General features: G+C 41.6%; 1 long non-coding RNA gene and 1 pseudogene across 1 annotated transcript in view; both read right to left on the minus strand.

The window, feature by feature from the left end:
• Positions 1-20372, minus strand: part of LOC112821902 (uncharacterized) — a 69230-nt gene that overhangs the window by 12811 nt on the left and 36047 nt on the right. The gene's annotated exons all lie outside the window — the stretch shown is intronic.
• Positions 695-1711, minus strand: LOC141369912 (cleavage and polyadenylation specificity factor subunit 7-like; annotated as a pseudogene).

Raw genomic sequence — 20372 nt, forward strand, 5'->3', positions numbered from 1 at the left:
GTCTTTCTGTGACCCCGAGGGTCCTGAGACCACACTGTCCCACGAGGGTTCCACCCCCCGCTTAGCCACTGGAGCAACGTCCCTCAGTGGAGCCAACTTCTAAAAGTTCCAATTTTGTGCTCCGCGGCTCTATCACTCGGCAGTAGTGGCTGATGGAGGCTCCCCTCCCCCGCCGTCTATCCTCCCGAATATCGCCTCAGATTCACTTCTCCGCACATCCTACCTTCCCAGAAAGTGGTCGCTTTTCTGTTCAGAGAGTTGCTGCTATTCTTTTCTTTGATCTCCTCTTGAGTTCGTAGGTTGTTCAGAATGGTTTGATCCCTATCCAGCTGAATTCCTGAGACCAGACGAAATCCAGGTCTCCTACTCCTCCGCCATCTTGCTCCGCCCCCCATTTTATTATTTACAAATATTTTGTTGCAAAAGGAAAAAAAAAATGCAACGCAGTATAAAAGATTGACAGCATCATCAAATTTATTACACAGTTTTCAACTTATCAGAAAGACAAATCATTGAGAACATGGGGAACAAGGCCCTTTTTTCTCATTTGCTGTCAGGAATTAAAACTAAAAATTGTATAATTGAGTAAAAACAACAAAAAATGGGGAGAAAAAAATTCCCCAGGTAAATGGTTTTTCTCACATTCTATATTTTTTTCCCTTAAACTATCACCTTACTTGGTTGTCTCTGCATTTTAAAAAGGCATGAGATGCTTATAGTGGATATCTGGAGGAAAAGGAGGGACTCCAAAGCTTGAGGATGGAGGTGGTGGGGATGGAATTGGGGGTGGGGGCAGATCCACCAGGTGAAGGGCTGAAGGAGGGCAAATGAAGTGGGGCAGTATATGTGGGGCCTATCTCCCAGGTAGATGAGGATACAAGGTTCTAAGGGTGTGGTCTATCCATCAGCAGAAGCACTAGAATCTCAGGAGTGGTTCCATGGAGATATCCCCCTTCTTGAGACTCAGATACACATTTCTGAGACTATACCTCAAACTGTGACAGGTTCTACCAGGTGGTTGGCCTCACGTCCACTTTTTCTCCATTAAGAACTTTCCTTGGGAGGAGTTCCAACAATTTGTGAACAGAGTTTTCAGAAGCCTTTACCGCCTCAGCATACCCTTTAGATTGGCCATTTGCTCCATTCTCTGCAAATTTCAACTCTATCACATCATAGATTCCTACCAAGTGAATGACCTGGATCTGCTGCTGGTCTGTGGTTCACCAGGAGAAGTTGCCCACATAGTTCACCTATTTCGTAGGCCACTGTAGGTATGCAGAATTGCAGGGGTCTTGTTGCTGGGCTTGGAGGTGGCTCCTGGCAAACAATAGGAGGTGACTCCGTGTTGCTGCTCCTGTCATCTGAGGGCTGTGAGGTGGCTATCAACACATCATCATACAGGTGAATCTGATCTGTATTGCTGAACTCCAGGTTCTGACTGAACTCTTTGTCAGCATATATATCAATCAAGTTCATTCCTTCTGATATGGCTCTAAAAGGAAGATTGAGAGCCCAGAGAGTGGCTTATTTCACTTAGCATAATGTTCTCAAGGTTCATGCACATGGTAGCATGAAAAAGGATTTCCTTCTTTTTTTAAGGCCAAATAATAACCCATTGTATGTATACACATGTGTTTATCCATTCATTAGTCAACGGACATGTGGATTGCTTTCACCTCTTGGCTACTGTGAATGGTACTGCTATGCACATGGTTGTGCAGGTATTTTTTTTTTTTAAGATTTTATTTACTTATTTGACAGAGAGAGACACAGCGAGAGAGGGAACACAAGCAGGGGGAGGGGGAGAGGGAGAAGCAGGCTTCCTGCTGAGCAGGGAGCCCGATGCGGGGCTCCATCCCAGGACCCTGGGATCATGACCTGAGCCGAAGGCAGACGCTTAACAACTGAGACACCCAGGCGCCCCTGTGCAGATATTTCTTCAAGACCCTGCTTTCGGTTCTTTTGGCTATACACCCAGAAGTGGGATTGCTGGAGCCTTTCCTTCCTTCTTAAGGCTGCATAATATTCCATTGATTGTATATACCACATTTTGTGTATCCATTCATCCCTCCATAGACATTTGGGTTGTTTCCATATTTTGGCTATTGTGAATAATGCTACCATGAATGTGGGTGTACAGATCTGTTTCTGGGTTCCTTCTTGATGAATGCCTGTGGCTCCCTGTTCATTTGTTCATTCATCATGCCTACTATATGCCAGGAACAGTTGTAGGCATTAGGATACCTCAGTGATCAAATCAGACAAAAGCACCTGCCCTATTAGAGCTTAAATTTCAAGGAGGGAAGGCATTCCATAAAACAGAAATATAATAAATAATGTATTAAGGGAGATCATGACACATGCCTTGGGGAAAAATAGGGCAGAGTTAGAGTGATAAAATGAGATGGATGGGTTGCAATTTTAAATGGGATGCTCAGGATAGGCCTCACTGAGAAGTGACATTTGGGCAGAAATTGACAGAGCTTAGGGAGGAAAGCCAGAAAATAAGATCTATTCAGCCATCAGGGAGAAATGATAAGAGCATCAGTTTAAGTGATTTCTTAACCAAAATTAGAAATGTGTAAAGAATTGAGTTTTTAGGATTATGTCAGTGGTAATCTTTTCTCTGGTGGACATCATTTAGTGCAATTATATATAGAATATAGTTGTGGCAGAGACATTTCTCTGTATTCACCGGACTCTTTCATTTCCCTCCTGGGCTCACAGGAAGACTACTTTTCCCAGACCCATGTCTAGGTGGGACCATGTGACTAGTTCTGGATGAAAGAATGCAGACAGAGGTCATGTAGGCCACCAGGTCTCCACCTCCCAGGTGGTCCTCCACCCTCCCTCATCCTTCTCTCTCTCTCCCTCTGCACTCGGGTTTGATGGAGGCAAAGGATCTAGTGGAGGACTCCAAGGCTCAGGGGACAGAGGAGCCACAATATGAAAGAAGCTGAGGCCCCTAAGTCCCTGCCAAATTGATGGCATTATGAGATGAGCAAGAATTAAACCTTTTGTGTGAGTGTAAGCCATTGAGATTTGGGGTGTTTTGTTACAGCAATTAGCCAATTCTAATGTGTCTCCTATCCTAACATAGAGCTGAAGCCAGCTGGAAGTTATTTCTTTTCTAGTTATGTGTAAAGCAAACATTCCTACATTGAGTCCCAGGTAGACAGCTCCCTGGACAGATGGTGTTGCTGCTTTTCTTGCACAACTTTCTGCTGCTCCCACCTGAGGTTTGCTGGGGGTGAGAGAACAAGGTCTTCCCTACCTTGAATAAGACTCTAGATTCATAGACTTTAGATGCTATGAATGTTTTGCCCCTCTGTGCAGGACTTCCCATGCATGACACCACGAAAGGTGCTTCTGCCAATGGCAGGGCCTTCTGGGTAAAACTGTATCCAAAATAATCTTAAATACATCGACTCCTAGCTTCCCAACTTTACTAGTGTACCTCAGAAGTAAAGCGTTGCCTGGTATCTTCCAGTCATTTCCTGTTCTTTTTCATCCCACTCAGACGGAACGATCACTGTCCCCTCTTTGTAGTTTATTCTAAAATGTCTGAGCTATGACTTTCCGGTGTTTTGGGGGGCTTTTGTTTGTTTGTTTGTTTTTGGTCCCTGGGAAAGTAAAACACTTTTCTCCATGGGTCTTAGCTTTAAGTCATTGGCATACCTCAGGTTTTGACTGAAGAAGTTATTTTAATGAATTTTAAATCTATTCTTGATTTGATGGTTTTGGGGAATGGGTTGATTATCCAAGGCTCTAAAATGTCTGTCAGTTCCCCTGAGTTCCCTCTAGTTCACTAATGTCTTATCGCAGACAGCTGGAGTGCCCTGAGCCACACTCCTGGCCTGCCTGATTTCAGTAGTCATACGAACAATTCCACGCATATGGACAACATCCTACCTCAAGCGTACGCATGGTGTCTCTCTGCTTTTCTTAGTGCTTTCTCAGAAGCTGTGGAAGTTGGCTCAGCTGGTATGTGGGTTTAGGGGAACCCAAGGCAAGACAGTTGGAAATGGAAGTGCTAGAAAAGGCAGACCCTCAGGATGGGACACTGAAACTGGTGAGATGAAAGCAAGGACCGCGTGCCAGTGGTGTGTGGCATGGAGAGAACCTCTGGTGAGCTCATCCTCATAAATGCTAAGAATCTCACCAGCAGAGGACTGGCATGAGGTTTAGGTAGAAGGGGAAAGCACTGACTTCCACAGTACTTATGAGGGTAAGTATGAGGATGGTGGAGTCGACTGACTTTTATTATCTGCTCTAACAACCTGGAAGAAAGAGAATGGTCTAACGATCAATTCAGGGCATGCTGTGAAGCCCAGAAAGTGTTCATGGCAGCATTAGAGAGCTGCTTATCAACTGGTGGGTGACAGATGTGCTAGTAAGGAGACTGCTCGTCACTGACAGGTTTCATTTTGGTGAGATCAGAGCACTTATAAGGAAGGTGTAGGATGTTGAGTCATGGGATGGCATATTTCATGGATGCACCTGAGAATTCTGAAGCCCTAGATTCTTCGGAGTGGGAAGAAACATTCCCCTCCAACTTGCTAGAGAAGAGCAGCCCCCCTTTGCCAACAGATGACACGAAGCCTTCACCTGAGGAGGAAGTCAGATGATGCTCATCCTTTTCCAGGTCTACCCACACCTTCCACCATTGCCATCAGATGAATAATTAGGGTCAGCTCTTGGCATAGCCCAAGCAGTCCCTGCTGCGGGAGCAGAGAGCGCACTTCTGGAAGAACTGCAGGATCTTACTAATATGTCCTGGGAGGAACTTAGAGATGTGTGTAGGAGTAGATCTTGAGGGAGCTGGGTAGAGGAAGTGGAACATCAAGTTCTATAGGGAAGCATTTATTGACCTGGAAGCACCTTCCCATGATGCAGGATTTAACTTCCTGGTTAAGGACCCTTAATAGGTTGCTAGCTGCGTTCTTGGATGGTTGGATATGACAAGAGCTTACGATAAACGAGGCAGAAATGCCACAACTGCCTGGGCCAAGTACAGAGAGAAGAGCCAGAAGGGCATGTTCAAACTGGTTTACTGAAGGACACCAGAGAACCTAACCAATGACTGCATTGCCCAGGAAGAGGGACCCTTCACTAAGACAAGAAGGAACACACTAATGAGAGTGGCAGTGGCCGCACTGAGTCAATGGTGGCTGTCCTCCACAGGCTGGAGACTATGGCTCTCCACCCCTCAGACCTCAGGATGGGACATGGGAGCTGGTCAGTGGACAGTCCCTGTAAACGGCCCATGTCTCACCTCAGGCATACACCAGGGGATTGCTCTGCTTTCTGCTTTAGGACTTCCTCCAAAGTCTTTTTGGTCCACATAGATGTGATCCAGAAGTGTGGGGGAAATTAATGCCTTAGGGGACAGACTTCAAGGAACGAGGAAGAAGTTAGGGAGTGAATCCCCCAGCCTCCCTGTCCTTCAGTGGGGTAATGCTGAGACACATTCTCCATGGTTCCTTTGAGGGTCTTGTAGTGGGACTGAGTCCCTGATGTCCACAGCAGTAAACAGTCTCCCTGTTTTGGCCTCTTTTTTGCTCAGAAAGTCACCATGTGTTATTCTTTCTCCTGTTCTGTCTCCCTGTCTTAGCAGCCTCACTCCTGCTTCCTGCAATCACCTCCCAGTTCAACTACCACACCCCAGTTCTTATCTCACACTTTGCTTTTAGGGGAGCTCAAACTAAGGCTCTTCTACACCAAAATCTCAAGTTCCTAAAATTCATGTCTGGGTAGCATAATACGCTGGGCACCAGTTAGCCTATTAAAATTTCCTCCTTTGGAAAACATATCCTAGCTTAGCATTAGCTGATTCTTGGTACTACTGGCATTCTCAAAAATGTAGTACATTTCACTCTCTTTACCTCAAGTCCATTTAGGGGGAGGCAATATTTTTCCTACAAATATTCCTATTGGCATTCTCAAAATTGTAGTACATTTCACTCTCTTTACCTCAAGTCCATTTAGGGGGAGGCAATATTTTTCCTACAAGCTCCATAGAAAGTTCTTGATAGCAAAGTTGAGACAATATAGGGAAAGCAAGAGGGACTTAACTCCTGTAAAGTCGCTGGTCTGAGGCAAGGGTTAAAATCTCCATAGGCTTAGAGACAAATACCTCCTGGGAAAGAGAACAAATGACAGATAACAGCCACCAGGGAGTAATGGTTGTCTGGGCAAAATAAGAAGTAACAATTCAAAGCCTGCTTGCACAAGTATTTCTATTTTCCAGGAGCCCTATAGAACATCGACCATAAACAAAGGCATCCTGTAACTGTCTTGTGTCCACTAAAAAGTAACAGCCACAAGATAATGATCATGGGACTGAAGGACGCTTCCCCACCCACAGCCCCTCACCCTTTGGAAAAGTGCCTTTACAAGCCTTGCAAGCTACCCCTTCAGGGAGTGACATTCCTCTTTCTCATCGGCTCCTTGTATATAAGCTATCTCTAATAAACCCCATCTGCTTTCTTTGTCTCACTGAGACTCAAGAACCTGGTCTTGAGGGTCCGGTAACAAAGCCAGATAAAGCTCACAATATGAGTGAGCAAACAGCCGGAACCAGTATATTTCATACAGAGCAGCTGTTATTAAAAGCAGTAAGGGGACCTAATTAGGTCTAGTGCAATTGAAAGTAATTGCATTTTCTCATGTAAGCACTTCAGTGTGTCTGCATGCTGAGCCTTAGTTCTCCATGCTAACTTCCATCACTTATTTGCACTGCCATTTGCTAAGACCTGCTTTGCCTGAATTATTATCATCTGTTAGAGTTTGTATCTGACTTACTTTCAATCTGTACATTAGATGTCTCTGTTTCCACCTTTATCAGGAAAAAAATCTTTCCTGATTTACATCTCAGACCCTGAAATATTCTCTTTCTGTAGACCCAAGCCTTACCACTTCATTTGAAAGCCTCCAGAATCTCATTTCGTCCACATTATCTTCTCTCTTAGGAGTGCAAGATCGTACTGGCTCCAGCCTCTCCAAACTCAGAACTCCTTCGAGCTCTCCTTTCCTGCCACCCCAGGATAGGCCGTCAGTGCCAGGCAGGCAGTGAGATTCAGACTGGTTGTTTAGATGTTCCTTGTCCTCACGGCTGTGGTTTTCCACTAGAAATTCCTTGATGTTGAAAATAACATCTTTGTAATTCAGTTCCTAGCATAAGGTCATGCACAGAGAAACACTTAATATAATCTTTTTTGTTGTTGTTGTTTAGTGGGGAGAGAGAGAGAGAATCTTAAGCAGGCTCCCTGTCCAGCCCGATGCAGGGCTTGATCTCACAACCCTGAAATCATGACCTGAGGGGAAACCAAAAGCCAGTCGCTTAACCCACTGAGCCACCCAGGGAATCCCTTAATACAGTCTTTTATAAATGAAGACTGAGGGGCACCTGGGTGGCTCAGTTGGTAAGCATCTGGCTCTTGGTTTTGGCTCAGGTCATGATCTCATAGGTCCTGGGATCGAGCCCCAGGTCTGACTCTGTGCTCAGAACGGAGTCCCATTCAAGACGCTCTCCCTCTGCCCCTCCCCTACTCTCGAGCTCTGTCTCTTTCTCTCTCTCTCTCTAAAATAAATAAATAAATCTTTAAAAACATAAATTAAGACTGAGCCAGATTTAAATTTAGAGAACGTGAAAGAAAAATTTTAAATGTGACATTTTAATATAATCTAACAAGTGAACAATATTTTGCCTTGGGTTAATATTAGAAGGTTGGTGAGCAGGTTCACCTAGCTATAATATACTCTTAATACTTAGAAGCCCAAAGTAATTTAAAAACACAAGAAAATACTAAGTTACATGAGTTGGAGAAAGGAGAGTAACAGAATCAACCATATTCCTATAGAATGTGTACTGTTCTCTATGGTATAAAGATAATAATATAGTAATAACCTACATCCATTACCAGTGCTGTTCCTTTGTGTTATACAGCTCTAAAGGGCATAAGAAGAATTATGGTATTGGATAGAAGCTAGGTCCACTGAGCAAATGTTTAAGGAATATTGAACATGGATAGAATGACAGAGATTATCTAATTCAACTCCCTGATTTTACACCTGTGGACTCAGAGGTAAAGAGACTTGCTTAGGGCACTAAGGTAGTTAGTGGAATAATGAGTCTTCTGACTGGTAGGACTGTATTCTTCTACCGTGTTGTGTGGTTGTAGGGAATAAGCCTGTTGGTTTTTCTCAGCTGTAGGCTTATCAGGAAGTCAGGAAGGACTTCTAGGGATCTAGATAAAGGGGGGAAACTCTTCAAATGCAGACTAAAGTTTTATGAACAAATATTCATTATAGACTGTTTATAATAGCCAACAAATTAGAAATTATCTGAATTCCAACAATAAGGAAAGAGTTAAGTAAATATTAGGATAGTGGAATAACAGGATAATGCACAATGGAATACTGTGCAGCCATTAGGAGTATTCTAGAAAAAAAGTTTAATACCATGAGGGAAAAGCAGGATACTAAATTTATATATAGTATTATCTCACCTGGGTAGACATAAATATAATGCATAAAAAAGATAGAGACAAAAGCATACTGAAATGATAACTGGTTATCATGTATCTTCAGGTGCTGAAACTAGGTGGTGATTTTTAATTTTTTCAAGATTGTATTTATTTATTTATTTATTTGAGAGCGAGAGCGAGTGCAAGTGGGCAAAGGGGCAGAGGGGGAGGAACAGGGACAGGGAGAGAATCTCAAGCAGGTTCCACACTGAGCGTGGAGCCCCATGCGGGGCTCAATCTCATGACCCTGAGATCATGACCTGAGCTGAAACCAAGAGTCTGATGCTTAACTGACTGAGCCACCCAGGCACCCCTGATTTTTATTTTTTAAAAAAAAATAATGTTCTAAGGGTGCCTGGCTGGCTCGGCCAGTAGAGCATGGTACTCTTGATCTCAGGGTCACGAGTTCAAGCCTCATTCTGGGCATAGAGCTGACTTAAAAATAAATAAATAAATAAATAAATAAATAAATAAATAAATAAATAAATAAAGTTCTAAACCTTTCATAATGATTTTTCTAACAGGAAACACTTTTAAGCAGAAACAATATGATGATCCAAAATGTAATAATCAGGTGCGCCTGGGTGGCTCAGTCGTTAAGTGTCTGCCTTCGGCTCGGGTCATGACCCAGGGTCCTAGGATCGAGCCCCGCATCAGGCTCCCTGCTCAGCGGGAGGCTTGCTTCTCCCTCTCCACTCCCCCCTGTGTGTTCCCTCTCTTGCTGTGTCTCTCTCTGTTAAATAAATAAAATCTTAAAAAAAGAAATAAAATAAAATGTATTAATCAAAACCTATAAATTTTTACATGAGAGTTTCAATATCTCTGCAACAATCTTTGAATAAGAGAGGGTGTATATCAGGAGAAGCCAGACTTTTCATCATAGTAATGTGCTGCTGTGGATATTTTTGACATGCCAAATACAAAGGAAGTAACATCAGAAAATATCAACTGGTTTTATAGCTAATTTGTGAAACTGACAAGAAAACTAGTAAACTTTCAGATTTTGTTTTTTTACTCTAGGTCCAGCATTTTTTTCCTTATTTATTTATTTTAAATATTTTATTTATTTGAGAGAGAGGGAGAATGGGCGTGAGCAGGGGGCGGGGGGTGAGTGAGAGGGAGAAGCAGACCCCCCCCCCGAGCAGGGAGCCCGATGTGGGACCCGATTCCAAGACCCTGAGATCATGACCTGAGCCCAAGGTAGATGCTTAACCAACTGAGCCACCCAGATGCCCCTCTTTCCCCATTATTTAAAATTCATTCATAAGCAACTTGATTTTATCTTGTGTGATAGTATGAAAATCATTGTCTTTGTGAGTTCAGGTCCTCTGAGAAGCAGATTCCAAGATGGGGTTAGATGTGCAAGAGAGGGTAATGGCTGTGAAGGACGAGAAGGGGAGGGCAGGACTAGGCAGGAAGAGCCTTCAGATGGAAACAAAGGTCCAAGTCCTGTGGAAGCAGAGAGGAAGGTGAGGTTGGGGAGTAAGAGTCTCAGACTGTAGTACAGTTCCAAGAGACATTCAGCCAGGCCGACGGGGAGTCCTCGAGCCAAACTACCCATTGAAGGAGTCTTGAGTTTCACACGAATAGGGACACATTTGTACCTCACCATGTTCAGTCACTGCCTGGGGGCAGCCTGTGGGAATTGTGACGTTGGTGCCTGGGCAGTGGTACATTCAGAGGGGTGGCTATTAGGGCCAGAGCCAATTATGCTCATCACAGCTGGGTATCTGGCCAGCACAAGTTCAGGGCCACCACAGTCATTAAGATGCACATTACAAGAAGATGGCTGGCTGGCTTGTTCCCTAAGTCTTTGAAACACAGAATGCGTGAACTTGACATATTCTTTTTTTTTTAATTTTAATATTTTATTTAAACCTAAATACCTAAAATATGATTTCAATGTATGTAATCAGTATAAACCTTATTTATGAGATATTTTACACTTTTTTTTCATATTGTCTTTGAATCAGGTGTGGATTTTACACTCACAGCACATCTCAATTCATACTAGCCACATTTCAAGTGCTCAGTAATCACTTGAGGCTAGTGGCTACAGTATTAGACAACACAGAAGCACTACACTGCACACTTAAGGAAATATAAGCTGGAATCAGGAGGTCTGGGCTCTAGGACCCTCTTTGATTAACATGGTTACGACATATTCTTGAAGTTTATCACTATCTGCAGGAATGCTATGAGGCAACGCCTCAAGTAACTTGGAGTGAAGCACATCTGAATTTGTGGGCTGATAATGCATATCACTTTCTAATTGCCTCACACATGCAGAAATAGTTATCGTGTGCATATTTAACTTCTCCAGATGAACTTTGGCTGGGGATACACAGCTCATCTATTCTGCTGTACTTTGGTTTTGTTTTTGCTAATTCTCTATTTCAGGTAAATATAATGAAGATAATAATATATTGCAAATGAGATACCAATTCAGAACATTTCACAGTATTTCCTTTGGAAGTATTGGCTCAACAGAGATTATAATTACTGAAAAGCAGAAATGTAAAGCTGTCACACAAATTGAAGTGTTTCTACTTCTGCTGAAGCAATCAGTAAAACCAGTTGTTTATTGTTATGCAGTCCAAATTGCCTACTGGCTAACTGGGTTTCTTCAAATTTAATTGACTAGATGTTGAACTGCTGTGATAACATATACCAGCATACCCAGCTTTTAAGGTGGCAAGAGTGCTGAAAAGTCACTATAGCCAATATTAATGAGTAAAACTCCTTCCAATTATTTTACACTTTGAAACAAAAACACTATTGAATTGTAAAATGGTCAAAATAGCCAGTAAGCTTGGATAATATAGGCGTTTATTAATTTTTAAAATTACTTGCTGTAACTAAGGAGGGACTCAGATTTTTGTCTCTGGAATCTTCTTTTTCAGTGTGCCTTTGTGTTACCAGGGCAGAGTAAACCCTGTATGGCCTGCTCACGGTAGGAGTTCAATGACTACCTCTTTTTTTTTTTAACTATAGTATAGTTGATGCCCAATGTTACATTAGTTTCAGGTGTACAACATAGTGATTCTACAACTCTATACTTTATGCTGTGTTCATCCCAAGTGTAGCTACCATCTGTCACCATATAACGCTATTACAATACCGCTGACTATATTCTCTACTATGCACTTTTCTTCCCTGTGATTTACACACTCCATAACTGGAAGCCTGTACCTCCAGCTCACCCATTTTGCCCATCTCCCAACCCCCTCCCCTCTGGCAACCGCCAGTTTGTTCTCTTTATTTATGGGTCTGTGTCTGCTTGTTTTGTTTGTTCATTTTTTTCTTTTTTAGATTCAACATATAAGTCAAATCATATGGTATTTGTCCTTCTCTGACTTATTTTACTGAGCATAATACTCTCTAAGTCCATCCATGTTGTTACAAAGGGAAAGATCTCATTCTTTCTTATGGCTGAGTAATAGTCCACTATATACCACATCTTCTTTATCATTCATCTATAAATCAATACTTGTGCAGCTTCCATGTCTTGGCTATTGTAAATAATGCTGTAATAAACATAGGGGTGCATATATCTTTTTGAAATAGTGTTTTATTTTTCTTTGACAAATACCCAGAATTACTGGATCATAGGGAATTTCTATTTTTAATTTTTTTTGAGGAACCTCCATACTGTTTTCCACAGTGGCTGCACCAAATTACATTCCCACCAATAGTGCACAAGGGTTCCTTTTTCTCCACATCCTCACCAACACTTGTAGTTTCTTGTATTTTTGATACTAGCCATTTTATCTGGTATGAGGTGATATCTCATTGTGGTTTTGATTTGCATAACTTTGATGATTAGTGATGTTGAACATCTCATGTGTCTTTTGGCCTTCTGAATGTCTTCTTTGGAGAAATGTTTATTCAGGTCCTCTGCCCATTTTTAATCTACTTATTTGGGCTTTTTTTTGGTGTTGAGTTGTGTAAGTTCTTTATATATTTTGGATGTTAACCTCTTATTGGCTATATCATTTGCAAATATCTTCTTCCATTCAGTAGGTTGCCTTTTTGTTTTGTTGATAGTTTCCTTTGCCACGCAAACAATTTTTATTCTGGTATAGTCCTGACAGTGTATTTTTACTTTTGTTTCTTTTGCCTGAGGAGACACACCTAGATAAGTATTGTTATGGTCGATGTCAAAGAGATTACTGCCTATGTTTTATCTAGGAGTTTTATGGTTTCAGGTCTCACATTCAGGTCTTTAATCCATGCTGAGTTTATTGTTGTGTATGGTGTAAGAAAGTGGTCCTTTTTTTTTTTTTAATTATTGTGGTAAGAACACTTAACATGGGATCTACTCTCTTAAATTTTTAATGACTGTAGGCACAATGTTGTACAGCGGATCTCTAGAGCTTATTCATTTTGCTTAACTGCAACTTTATGCCTGTTAATTAGTAATTCCCAGTGCCTGGCAACCACCATTCTACTCTTTCAGTCCATGAATTTGACTATTTTAGATAACTAATATAAGTGGAATCATGCAGTATTTGTCTTCCATGATTGGCTTATTTCACTTAGTATATTGCCCTCTAGGTTCATCCATGTTGTTGCATATTGCAGAATTTCCTTCTTTTTAAAGGCTGAATAATATTCCATTGTATGTATATACCACATTTTCTTTATCCTTTCATCCACTGAATGCCATTTAGGTTGTTTCCGCATTTTGTGAATAGTGCGGCAATGAACATGGAAGTGCTAGTATCTCTTCAAGATCCTGATTTCAATTCTTTTGAATAAATATGCAGAAGTGAGGAATCTTCATACTGTTTTCCATAGTGGCCACACCATTTTGCAGTTTGACAAAACTGTCACTTTCCTATTGTGTATTCTTGGCACTCTTGTTGAAGATCAGTTAATCATACATGCATGGATTTATTTTTGGTCTCTCTATTCTGTCCCATTGATCTATAGGTCTATCTTTATGCCAGTACCATATTGTTTTGGTTACAGTTGCTTTGTAATATATTTTGAAATCAAGAAGTATGGTGCCCCTGGTTTTGTTCTTCCTTCTCAAGACTGATTTGCACATTCATGGTCTTTTGTGGTTCCATATGAATTGCAGAATTATTTTTTCTATTTATGTAAAAAATTCCAGTGGAGTTGTGATAAGGACGGCATTGAATCTGTAGATCACTTTGGATAGCCATGATATTTTAACAATATTAAGTCTTTCAATCCATGAAGACAGGATGTCTTTCCATTTGTGTCTTCTTTAATTTCTTCCATTAATTCTTTGTAGTTTCAGCATACAGGTCTTTCACCTCCTTGGGTAAACTTATTCCTAAGTATTTTATTCTTTTTGGTGCTATTATAAATTGAATTTTTTCAGTTTCCCTTTCAGATTGTTTTTGCCCATGTATAGAAACACAAGTGAATTTTGTATGTTGATTTTGTATCCTGCAACATTACTGAAAGAGTTTATTAGTTCTAACAGTTTTGTTGTGGAGTCTGTAGGGTTTTCTATATATAGTAAGATTATGTTATCTGCAAACAGGGATACTATTACTTCTTCCTTCCCGATTTGGAGGTGTTTTTATTCATTTTCTTGCCTAATTATTCTGGCTAGGACTTTCCAATATACTGTGTTGAATGAAAGTGGCAAAAGTGGGCATCCTTGCCTTGTTCCTGACATTAGAGGAAAAGTTTTTAGTTTTTTACCACTGAGTATGCTGTTAGCTGTGGGCTTTTAATATTTGGCCTTTATTACAATGATTATACTTCTTGAAGAGAAAGAATAGATCAGACCCGTTCAGTCTGTGATTCATTCTCAGAGTGTGGCTCCTGGACCTAGCAGCAGCAGCATGCACCCAGGGAGTTGTTAGAAGTGCAAATCCTCAGGCCTACCCCAGACCTACTGAATCTGAAACTTTGGGAGTAGAGTCAGCAATCTGTGTTCCAACAATTCATTCAGGTGATTTTGATGCATGCTAGGAGGAAGTCTGGCTAACACCATTTCCTACGTATATTCTTCAGAAAGTATTCTGTGGCATATTAACAAGTGTTATGCAACAGAATTCCTTATTTTGAATACATTTGGGAAATTCTGAGCTAAGAAAGCTAGGTAGAACTCATGCACCATACTCACAGAGGCCCCCTACAGGTCATTTCTCCTGATCTGTCACTATTTACAGGAACCTGCTTATGTCCCACAAATAGCACATTCCGTGTCCTTTCTCCTTAGAGCCTAGTTTCCCACACCTCTCAGACATTCAGAGAGAGTTCTCCTTCTATCATTCCAAAGCCCACCTTTCTTTTATCCACCCCAGTGTGACTGACCGGGGGGAAACAAAGTGTAGTCTGATGCCCCCACCCACTCTGCAGGGCAATCGCAGTATAATTAATGAGCAACATATTAACTAAAGAGTAGGTTATTCAGTCCTAAATAACGACTCTTTTGGGACACAGTCAAATATATATTTAGATAAAAGGCATTTTTCTGCAAGGACACAGTCTTGCTAAAGACATAGCCAATTCCTATTTCTAAACTGAAATGAAAACATCTCAGTCTGAGGCATCTCTATTTGTGCTATTTCAGTGGTTCAGTGCTCCCAAAATTAATGTGGAGTTACTTGCTTTACGTCTATCTGCAATGCAGAACCTAGCAAAGGCCTGCCCACAGAATAGATTCCAGTTTCCATTTTAAAATGCAGAAATTGGTTATGGGCCCCCAGATAGCAGCTTTTCCATTTCAGCAACTTAGAATTCAAACTCTCCCTCCAGCAACAGGAAGAAATTCAGGCAGCTTAAATATACTGGTTTTTCCCTGATATAGGACTTCCATGAGAGAGTCCAAATTACTTTTTCGCTTAAGAAAAAAAATTAATATATTCTAATGTTTTCAAATTTTAGTTTAGTTTCACTGTCAGTTCAACGTTGTAAGCCAAAGAACAGGAAGAGAGCATGTAGAAGAAAGGATTATCCCAGACTCTAAAAAAACAATACTGCATATCTTGTCTGCCTTCCTTGGATCAAGATATATCCCTATATAATCAAGTACAAACCTCTAATGGCTGTGTAGGAAAGAAGTCTTGCAAAGCTCAGACCCTATAGAAAGTAGATAAAATCTGGGTGAGACGGAACTTGGGAATGAACTCAAGAATGACCTCAGATTTAAAACCTCTTAAAGGAAAACACCAAGTTATGCCAAGTTGCTTGTGCCCAGGCCTAATGAGAACAATTCAGTTCCAAAGGAGAAGGGGCCTTGATTTAAGGACTGTTGGCCTGGGGAACAAGAGATGATGTGTCATCCCTTTATATCCTATAATAAGAGCGTGTCATCCCAGCCTTTCCTCTAGTTCCTCTGACTCAAATTCATGCATTGTTAAAAACTTATTAAAATGCACTGAATCAGAGCACTGCAGACAACAAAAATAGAGACAGTTTTTGACGCCAAGCCAAATAATTTTGGCTCTTCTTCCCAACGTTCATGTAAACAAACTGTCAGACACGCATACATACGAATGGAAAATTATTCACAAAGGGGGCTGATGACTGAGGTTCTCAGAACAGTTATAACAGCAGGGAATTAATTCGCTGACATGTTGTCTGCAGAGAGCTATTCCTTCCCTTAGTGTCACGTCACACTAACAGGTATTTCATCTCATGCTGTCCACAACTAAACACAAAACTCTCATGTAAATTACGGTAACTAAAACCCAGGTCTTTCTAAGCAGAAACAGTAAGTCTTTCCCCTGTGCTTCTGCTTCTTTCTCCATGAAAAAAAGGAGAAAGATGCAGAATAATTGTCCTGAAAGTTTGGAGGTCAGATCTTAGAAAATAATCATCAATAAAGCAGGCACATCTATTAAAAAAGGGGTGAAGGAAAAAAAGGGGGTGTGGAGCACCAAAAACTCATCTGGGAGCCCGAAGAAACTGAATCTAGGGAGACGACAGCATTACAAACATAGCTGGATTTTAAATGTGCTCAATAAATACATGCTCAAGGTTTTGTTTTGACTGGATGACGGTTATAGATTGTAATCCATCCTTGAAGCAAATCAAAAAATCAAAGTTTTAGTTTTAGTAGAGATTGTCAGATGCTCCCCGACATCTATTCTCCCATCTTCTATAGTATAGGATTTGTAGCTGACTACAGGCCCACCAGTTTGCCTACATATCCCAGGCCCCCAATAAGCCAGCTGTGACCTAGGGTAAACTACTGTTAAGAGGGATGCAGACAGAATTGGTCCTTGCATCTCCCAGCCTGTCCCCTGAAAAGAAGAAGCATGCCCTCCACTTCCACTTCCCCTTGTCCACAGGCTGAAACGTGGATGAGGATGTAGGTACAGTTGAGGGCGACACCTTAGTGATGAGGACCAATAAGACGGAATCCAGGGTCCAGAGACTGGTGTTGTCAAAGCAGCCCCTGACTACTCACATATAATTAGAGAAATAAACTATCTTGTTTAAGTTATATTGTTTAGATTACCTGTCATAGAAGTTGAATGTATATTCTATTGTTGCAAGGCACACTTGTTTAAAATGAAGGATGTAGAACTTTTAATCCTCTCCAACAAGGGCTGGTAAATGACAGCCCCAGGCCAAATCTGGCCTGCTGCTTGTTTTTGTTTTTTTGGTTTTTTTTTTTTTATAAAGATTTTATTTGAGAAAGAGAGAGTACAAGCAGGGGGAGCGGCAGAGGGCGAGGGAGAAGCAGGCTCCCTGCTGAGCAGTGAGCCCAATGTGGGTCTTGATCCCAGGACTCCAGGATCATGACCAGAGCCGAAGGCAGATGCTTAACCGACTGAGCCACCCAGGCGCCCCATGCTGCTTGTTTCTGTAAACATTTTACTGAAACACAGCCCTGTTCACTCATGTATATATTGTCTCTGCCTGCTTCCACACTATAATGTCAAAACTGAGGAGCTGTGACAGAGACCGTATGGCCTACTGAGCCTAAAATATGTATTGTCTGGCCCATAACAGAAAAAATGTCCATGCTATAGAGGGACAGAAAAAGAAAACCTGGTTATCCAGTACAAGTCAGGAAAGATGGAGAAACAACAGCAAATAGCAAATCAAGAAAAAGAGAATTTAAAATAAAAAGTCAGGAATATGACTAAATGGGTTGGTGGTTAAAATAAATGTGAGTGGGCTGAAGTCCTCCACTACACATGTTGACATTCATCAGGTAAGACAATGAGTCAAGTCTGGAGTTGTCAGGAAATCTGGGGCATTTGGATAAAGAATTTCAGAGGAGCAGTAACAGAAGGGATTCAGTGTTGTTAGAATTTTCCCAGGAGAAGAGGAACTTTACTTTCAAGAAATTCTGTGTGAAAAATTCCAGGTAGCTGTTAGTAAGCTGACTAAGAGAATCAGTAATCATTTCAGCTGAGAAGAAAAAGATGGGGAGAAAGCCAGCCTTGCTTCTTCAGTGTTCCAACAGCCCTTGGTGAAACAGTCTCAGGGCTGAGGGGCTATAGGAGAGGTAGAAGTGATGCAGAAGTCATTTCTACCAAAAACACATGCCAAGTCAATCAATGGGATTAAGGGCTGGGAAATCATCTAATTAGTATATACTATCTGCTGAATTTATTCCTTTACATTTAATAAAAAAAATTGTCTACTTAAGTATCCTAAAGAGCTCTTACCACTGGAGAAATGCTGAGAAGGAGCCATGATTCCAGTGATGGGTAAAGGACAAACTCTTGTCCTCTGAGGTTACCCAAGGGCGGAAATGGTGAGGAAGCCTTCTGCCTGGGAGCTTCTCTGGGCTTCTTCTGTGTTTGTGCTGCCTGAAGGAGCATGTTAGGCCTTCTTGTCACTGACTGTGGCCTTGGTCATGCCTTCTTTCAGGCGGGCACTGGACTGGACTTCCTCCTAAAGCCAGCACCTGCTATGATGTCATCTCCCCAGCCTCAACCCTTTCTACCAGAAAAGATTACACAGATTCCCCAATTATCTACAGAGCCAAATAAGGGGATGCTGACATGAGTGGAGCAGCTGCTGGGACAGGCATGGTGGGGGGGATGGAGATGCAGAAAGGGCACCTTGGCCCCCCTCTCGTGCCTCCTTAGAACTAGGAGTCTTCCAAATTTGTGATTCAGTAACACTTTAAATCCAGTGTCAGGGTGAATTTTTCTGGGACGTTAGAGGTTATAATTTGAAGAACTGCTCTTATGATTAGTTCAATTCAATAAGTATATCCTAAAGGTCACCTGCATGTAAGTATTTTGTAAAGTACTGAGGATGCTAAGATGGATAAAATGTGTCCCCTGCCTTTGATGAACTTAAATTTAATAGAGGGAAGGGGAGCTTATCACCAAACTCCTCTGACATAAATATTCAAACCTAGTTTTCATTGGTCTAAAGTGCTATTTTTGTGTCTAAAATGATGCCCTGTGGGAAAAAAATCAGGGCAACTAGGGCATGGCTGTGAACACCTGGGACTTTATAACAGTTCTAGTTCTAAGTAAAGGTTCTGTTTCTTTTATTCACCCGCCCACCCCCCAACCTAATTCCAAGCTAGTTCCCACTTAACTCAGAAGAAAACCTTCATTTAAAAAGCACCTTCACTGTGGATCTCCTTTACATGATGTAAAACAGGCTCTTTTAGAATTTAATTCTGCACAGCTGGACAAGCAAGGGGGCGATGCAGGTTGCCAAAGAAACTGCTGTTGGTGCTAGGAGTCTTTATACTTTGCTCCTAAAAATAAGATGTAAAATGTACCGAGGGTGTGATTAGCGCACCACAGACGGGAATTTCTAAAAGGAGAGCCAAGCCTCCCGCCCCCACAGGCACGGGGGTGTTCTTCATCGCTGGAGGACAGGACAGAAATCCGGGAGCAGATGCTCAACACGGCTCCTCCCCCAAAAGGTGCAGGGAAAGACAAATGGGAAAAGTGGCTTTTGAAGAAGAACAGTCTTGGATCAAGCATAATTCACATAAATTTCAAGGTTGGGATGTCCTGAAATTACCCAGGGAGGAAAGAGACTGTTCTTCCTAACCTACAAAAAAGCGATAGAAACTTGGCCAAGAATCTGGATCAGAACATTGTAGCCTGGTGTCTTTCCCAGTACGGAGGCTGTGTTGTGTCAGGTGGTCCCTCCAGTCAGTTTGGACATGTTCAGTAACCTTTATTTCCTTAGCAAACATCTAAAAACTGGACTTCTCCCTCTAAATATTACCTTCTGTAAGGTTCACTCACTTGCTTTTCTTTACCCTCTGGAGAAACCAAGGAAAGGCAATTGCCACCTTATTTTTTTGGTCCTAACATGATAATTCTTCACTTACTACCAAAATGGAACAATTAACCCAAGTGTCTACTTGTACTCAGGGAGGCTCAACAAGCTGAAATTTCATAGATCTCTGGCTTCCATGCAAAATGAAATGCCATTAAAACTGTATTGTTTCATGATCACATGCAGAGAATGTGTATGTTTTCAAGCACATTCAGCAACCACCCTGTGCCAGGCACTGTGCTAAGTGCATACATTATTTCATTTTATCCAGTTCCATGGGGAATTTATTATCCCCATTATATAGAGGAAGTTCAGTTCAGTGTGAATGGCAGCATCCTCATGGGCGTGTGCACACAGGAGAGTGGCAAGGGCGTAGACTCCGGAGTCAGACGGGGGGTGAGCTTGAATACCAGTTCCTCCACTTGCTAAATCTGTGAACTTGGATAAGTTATGTAACCTCTCCAAACTTCAGGTTTCTAGTCTCTAAAAACTGGGTTAATAAAATGTCACGAGTTAGGAAAAGGCAAGAAAAGCACATGCTTAAAATGTCAAATGTATAGTGGGTGCTCGAAAAATCCTAGTTTTCCTTCCTCTCCCTTGCAAACCTAGAGGCCCCCACCAGGGTTGTATGGCGGAGCT

This window comes from Callorhinus ursinus, unplaced genomic scaffold (genome assembly GCF_003265705.2).
Source record: "Callorhinus ursinus isolate GAN/ISIS: 27379988/994484 unplaced genomic scaffold, GSC_fseal_2.0 scaffold8, whole genome shotgun sequence".
Lineage (NCBI taxonomy): Eukaryota > Metazoa > Chordata > Mammalia > Carnivora > Otariidae > Callorhinus > Callorhinus ursinus.